Source organism: Nyctereutes procyonoides, unplaced genomic scaffold, assembly GCF_905146905.1.
Source record: "Nyctereutes procyonoides isolate TBG_1078 unplaced genomic scaffold, NYPRO_anot_genome, whole genome shotgun sequence".
In the NCBI taxonomy this organism is placed as follows: domain Eukaryota; kingdom Metazoa; phylum Chordata; class Mammalia; order Carnivora; family Canidae; genus Nyctereutes; species Nyctereutes procyonoides.
The window spans coordinates 19,988,816-19,995,045 of NW_026575117.1; the positions used below are offsets into that span (position 1 = coordinate 19,988,816).

The 6,230-nt window shown below is 41.6% G+C and overlaps 1 pseudogene; it reads right to left on the bottom strand.

Moving 5' to 3' along the window:
• Positions 1-2,302: 2,302 nt before the first annotated feature.
• LOC129515349 (elongation factor 1-alpha 1-like) lies at positions 2,303-3,761 on the bottom strand (annotated as a pseudogene).
• Between the last annotated feature and the right edge of the window lie 2,469 nt (positions 3,762-6,230).

A 6,230-nucleotide genomic window follows, 5' to 3' on the forward strand; every position in this document is an offset into this window, starting at 1 on the left:
TGAAGCAGGATTTACAAATAAACACAGGATGATAAAATTGACTCTTCATTCTTCTCAGCCCTCTTTCCTCCCATTTAAAAACATTGTTCCATAATTTCTAGAAGTTAAGATTCACTTGAGTTGATAGCTAGTACTGGATAAGAACACTAACATTCATTCATGTTATTAAATGAAAAAAAATGTAATTCAAATCATTTAAATTCAATCCATTTCTGATTAAGTAATTCACTCTATTTTACACATAGTTTTTTTTTTAAATTTAATTATCATCACAAATGAGGTTATAATGACTTAAAGACAAGAAGGTAGAAAGGATTATATTATACTGAAGAAGGTAGCTACTTCTATAGATCTGAGATTTAACCAAGGGGCAAAAAATTAAGCAGTTGCTCCTGTGGGGTGCTAGGATTGGATGGGGTGGGCTCTAAATGTGGGGCAATCCAATTGGGTGGGAACCAGCAGCATGAGTGTGAAAGAATTGACCCAAGAACAAAGGAGGGAGAATTTATTGAATACACTGCAAGGAAGCAGCAGAGAATGTTACAGGATTTTTTTCTCTGTCGGTGCCCACGGTTCTTGGTCACGCTTCAAACAATGAAGAGGTAGGACCAGACAGAGTGGTGGGCAGCAAAGCTAGGTTTCCTGAGCGATAGTAAAGTGACAGTACAAAGCTCCCGAGGAAGAAGGGGACCTGCGATGGTTGCCACAGGAGTTCTAAATCTGGGAGGTTTTATGGGCTCCTTGGTGAGCTGTTTTAATCTGATTAACCCTCCCTACACCTGCCACCTGATCAGGTTTTGGTCACACGGGAAAGGGTGAAGGTCTCCCTCTAGGGTGATGTAAAATCCTCTTAAGACTTTCTTCCTCTTAGGTCAGAGGCCCCTTGTCCCTGCCTACCTTCCTTCCAACTATCCTTGGAAAAGACAGCAAATGAGAGACTGTGATGAGGTGGTGGTGAGGGCAGTGGTGAAAGGTGTCAGAGGGCAGAGTGAGGAGGGAGTATGGGGATGTATGGCAGTTTTCCCTTTTCTGTAATTTGAGGAACTGTGCTCGGTTGTCATTGATCAGTTAGGGCCTATGGCTGTTTCAGGTTGGGCCACTTAATGAGTCTGTTTGCATTCAGCTCAGTGGTCACTGTGGGGCTCTTCCGCTTTGCTTAAGTTTCCACTGCTGAAGCCTGTTGCCTAAAAGCCCCGACAGCTTCTAGGAAGACAACGATGAATTTCAAACACACTTTGCCATTCTCCATGCTGTGGGACATTATCCAGTACTGATTCAATGCGAATATCCTACTAGGGGCCATGTCAATGAGCTCTGAAAAATAGAAACATTCTGAGAATATTTAGTAGACTGAAATCCCAAATTTTCAATGCACATAAACATAATTCTTCAGGTGGTGACAGGAAAACTGAAGGGTCCCTGTGGGGGGGAAAAAAAGCTTTGTTTTGGTTTTATTTTGCTCCTTTTCCTGCTTCTGTTCTTGCTAGGATCTGCATCCCCTGCCTTACACACAGAGATCTTAAAAAACAGATAATGTATGTCCTCCTTGTAAAGGTCAAGGAATTAATAATTTCTTTGGAGTCTCCCAGCACAATAGATGACATCTAAGGAGTGACTGGATGGGTGTTGTAAAGGTTTTCCAAGACTCATCAAGACCCCTGGCTTTAGGGCATAAGTGATTTATGGAGAATTTTTAAGCCCTTGTCTTTGTGTCTTTGTTTCCCTATTACTAAAAAGACATAAGCACCGGATCTCCATCCTCAATAAAAATTCCAGGCCCTGGGCAGCCCGGGGGGCTCAGGAGTTTAGCGCTGCCTTTGGCCCAGGGCCTGATCCTGGAGACCCGGGAATGAGTCCCACATCGGGCTCCCTGCATGGAGCCTGCTTCTCCCTCTGCCTGTGTCTCTGCACCTCTCTCTCTCTCTCTCTCTCTCTCTCTCTCTCATGAGTAAATAAATAAAATCTTAAAAAAAAAAAAAATCCAGGCCCCAAGCAAACATGACACTCACCCTCTTTTACTTTCTGAGTCTCCTGGATGCTCTGTCCATACCTATAGGCTCTCCATATGTCTTTTTTTTTTTTTTCCTCACTAAACTTTTGTTTTAATGGGTCTCAAAATTCTGTGACAGATTTTTGGCCAAGTTATTTTCATTAAAAAGTACTGATTTTAAAAACTAATAACTTAAAACTGCCACACACGCACAACAAATCAAAGGGTCCACAAAACATTCTCCTTTTCTTCTGAAGGTGTTATGATGTGTTGTTAGCATTAACCAGTCTTTTTACTATTAAACTTAAATGGCCAATTGACCCAAACAGTTCTGAGACTGTTCTTCCACCACTGATTAAGACTGGGGTGGCAGGTATTGGGGATAATATTCATTTAGCCTTCTGAGCTTTCTGGGCAGACTTGGTGACTTTGCCAGCTCCAGCTGCCTTCTTGTCCACTGCTTTGATGACACCCACAGCAACCGTCTGTCTCATGTCACGAACAGCACAATGGCCCGAGGAGGATAGTCAGAGAAGCTCTCAACACACATATGTGTGCCAGGAACCATATCAACAATGGCAGCATCCCCAGATTTCAAGAACTTGGGACCATCTTCCAGCTTTTTTCCAGAATGACGATCTATCTTCTCCTTCAGCTCAGCAAACTTGCAAGCAATGTGACCTGTGTGACAATCCAGCACAGGTGCATATCCAGCACGATTTGGCCTGGAGGTTCAGGATAATCACCTGGGCCATGAAACCAGCTGCTTCCATTGCTGGGTCATTTTTACTGTCACCAGCCACGTTGCCACGAGAACACCTTTGACAGATACGTTCTTGACATTGAAGCCCACATTGTTCCCAGGAAGAGCCTCACTCAAAGCTTCATGGTTCATTTCAACAGACTTGACTTCAGTTGTAACATTGACTGGAACAAAGGTGACCACCATGGCAGGCTGAAGAACACTAGTCTCCACTCGGCCCACTGGGACAGTACCAATGCCACCAGTTTTGTAGACGTCCTGGAGAGGCGGACGCAAGGGCTTATCAGTTGGACGCATTAGTGGCAGGATGCAATCCAGAGCTTCAAGCAGTGTGGTTCCCCTGGCATTCCCATCTTTATGGGTGACTTTCCGTCCCTTGAACCAAGGCATGTTAGCACTTGGCTCCAGCATGTTGTCACCATTCCAACCAGAAATTGGCACAAATGCTACTGTGTCGGGGTGGTAGCCAATTTTCTTAATGTGGGTGCTGACTTCCTTAACGATGTCCTCGTATCTCTTCTGGGTGTAGGGTGGCTCAGTGGAATCCATTTTGTTAACACCAACAATTAGTTGTTTTACACCCAGTGTGTAAGCCAGAAGGGCATGCTCACGGGTCTGCCCATTCTTGGAGATACCTGCTTCAAATCCACCGACACCAGCAGCAGCAATCAGGACAGCACAGTCAGCCTGAGATGTGCCTGGAATCATGTTTTTCATAAAGTCTCTGTATCCTGGGGCATCAATGATGGTCACATACTTGCTGGTCTCGAATTTCCACAGGGAGATATCAATGGTGATACCACATTCACGTTCAGCTTTCAGTTTATCCAAGACCCAGGCATACTTGAAGGAGCCTTTTCCCATCTCAGCAGCCTCCTTCTCAAATTTTTCGATAGTTCTTTTGTTGATCCCACCACATTTGTAGATCAGATGGCCAGTAGTGGTAGACTTGCCCGAACCTACGGGTCCAATGAGGACGATGTTGATGTGAGTCTTTTCCTTTCCCATTTTGGTTTAGGTTTAGTGGCGATTTTCAGGACACCTGTGTTCTGGTGGCAAACCTGTTGCAAAAAAGCTCTGTATGTCTTTAATAAATCCTGCTCTCACTTTCTCTCAGCTTATGTTTGATTTCTATGCTGCCCAAAGCCAAAGGACCCTCTTGGCTGGTCCTGTGGGACTCCCCTCTGGGTCCTTAGACCCAGACAGCTCCATCAAAGTCTTTAGAACTTTATACTCAAATGTAGATGATTTGACTTTTGACAATAAAAGTTCTGTTTTGATATTTAAGTCACACTGCAATGTTTGCTGTCTGTGGTAAATTCTAGGTCTTCCTTTTGAATATATAAGTTTGGAGTCACACCAAGAACAAGCTGTACCTTATTGAGCTCTTTGAAGACATAGACAACTTTGGAAATGAATAAATATCCCTAGAGAAATGTCTTGACAAAGTAATAATGGAAAGGTCATGCCATTTCTCATGCAGCATTTGTCTTATTTAATAAGATCTGTGCACCAAAATTAGTTTCAATTACTGATAATTAGGAACATTATATTTAAAGAGGAAATCAGTATTACCTTAATACTAGATTAAGGACACTGGTGTAAATTTTTTTTATTATTATTTTTTTATCAAAATGACATCCCTTTGATACTGGCATTCAGATTTATTCTCAAAGCTTTTTAACTTTTCCTAAAGATCAAGGGCATAGAGTTTTGCAGTTTCTATTTTATTATAACTCGAGGCCAGTTTCTAACTATTATTACTTTAAGAATCATGGCTTATATCTGCAGGCTGGAATAAGAACAGATCATAAGCATACCAGAACATAAATTTAAATGAATACATGGAGAATATAAGAAATATAGAGTTTACCATAAAAATAGTAGGGTATTGGGATCCCTGGGTGGCGCAGCGGTTTAGCGCCTGTCTTTGGCCCAGGGTGTGATCCTGGAGACCCGGGATCAAGTCCCGTGTCGGGCTCCCTGCATGGACCTGCTTCTCCCTCTGCCTGTGTCTCTGCCTCTCTCTCTCTCTCTGTGTGGCTATCATAAATTAAAAAAAAAAAAAATAGGGTATTTATCAAAATATGTCAACACCTTTCCCTAAAGAAAAAATATCTACATTTTAAGTTGTATGAAAGAGAAAAACATTGGAAAAGCCATCAGGTGCTTCTCATTGAACTTCCTTGCAAGAGTTAATTTAAATATCATAATGTGCGGCTGAAAGACCACTTAAGATGGCAATGACATTCTTATTTCTGCTGAGGACTTATTTGGAGGAATATTGCAACCAACCTAAAACAACTTCAAATGATCAATCAGAGGATATTGTAAACTCCAAAATACAGCTGGATTAAAATCACAGCAATGTTATTTGTCGATTGTTTAGCAAAAGTAAGCTATTTAATTTCTTTTAATTTGCAGTTTTTCATCTGTAAAATGGGAAAAATTATTTGCTCTTTAGGGCTATTGTGATGTATAAATAAGGCTGTTGCATGGTTGCTTCTCTGCAAATGTTATACCTTTTTATGTGTCTTGTCACTAAAGAATTCTGGAAATTTCTAAGCCTTGGGTCAAGGGCCTCAATGTCCTTTAATACCTATAAATTTACTTTGAGTGACCTCAATACAAACTATTGAATACTAAGAAAACCTAAACATTTTATAAATTTGTTGAATATACTGATAGACTCTGAGGTTGGAATAAAAGGACATTTCACCATGGAATCATCTGGAAAAATGAAAAGAAAATTTGTTAAAAATATGGAACATCCCCTGGCTAAATGGTGGAAGTTTTATTTTAAAGATTTTGTTTTTAAGTAAACTTTACACCCAATGTAGGTCTCGAACTTTCAACTCCAAGATCAAGAGTCATATTCTCCACCCACTGAGCCAGGCAGGTGTCCTTATGGTGGAGGGCTTATTTTAGAAAGTAACCTAAGTATAAAAGTACCTAATTTTTGCACTGAGATAGAGAAGAGGTGGGCGATACTGTTAGATGAAATTGATTTTCATGGGGCACATGGGTAGCTCAGACAGTTAAACATCTGCCTCTGACTCAGGCTTAAGTCATGATCCCAGAGTCCTGGGATCCAGTCCTGTTAGGGGCTCCCTGCTGAGCAGGGAGCCTGCCTCCCTCCCCACCCCTCCGTCCTGCTGCTCCTGCTTCCACTCTCAAAGTATAATAAATACAATATTTTTTTTAAAAGAAGAAATTGGGGGATCCCTGGGTGACTCAGTGGTTTGGTGCCTGCCTTTGGCCCAGGGTGCGATCCTGGAGACCCGGGATCGAATCCCACGTCGGGCTCCCGGTGCATGGAGCCTGCTTCTCCCTCTGCCTATGTCTCTGCCTCTCTCTCTCTCTTTCTCTGTGACTATCATAAATAAATAAAGAAAAAATATTTAGAAAAATAAAATAAAGAAATTGATTTCCTGAGATCACTGTTTTATCAATTGATGTGTTTCTAATTTATATATA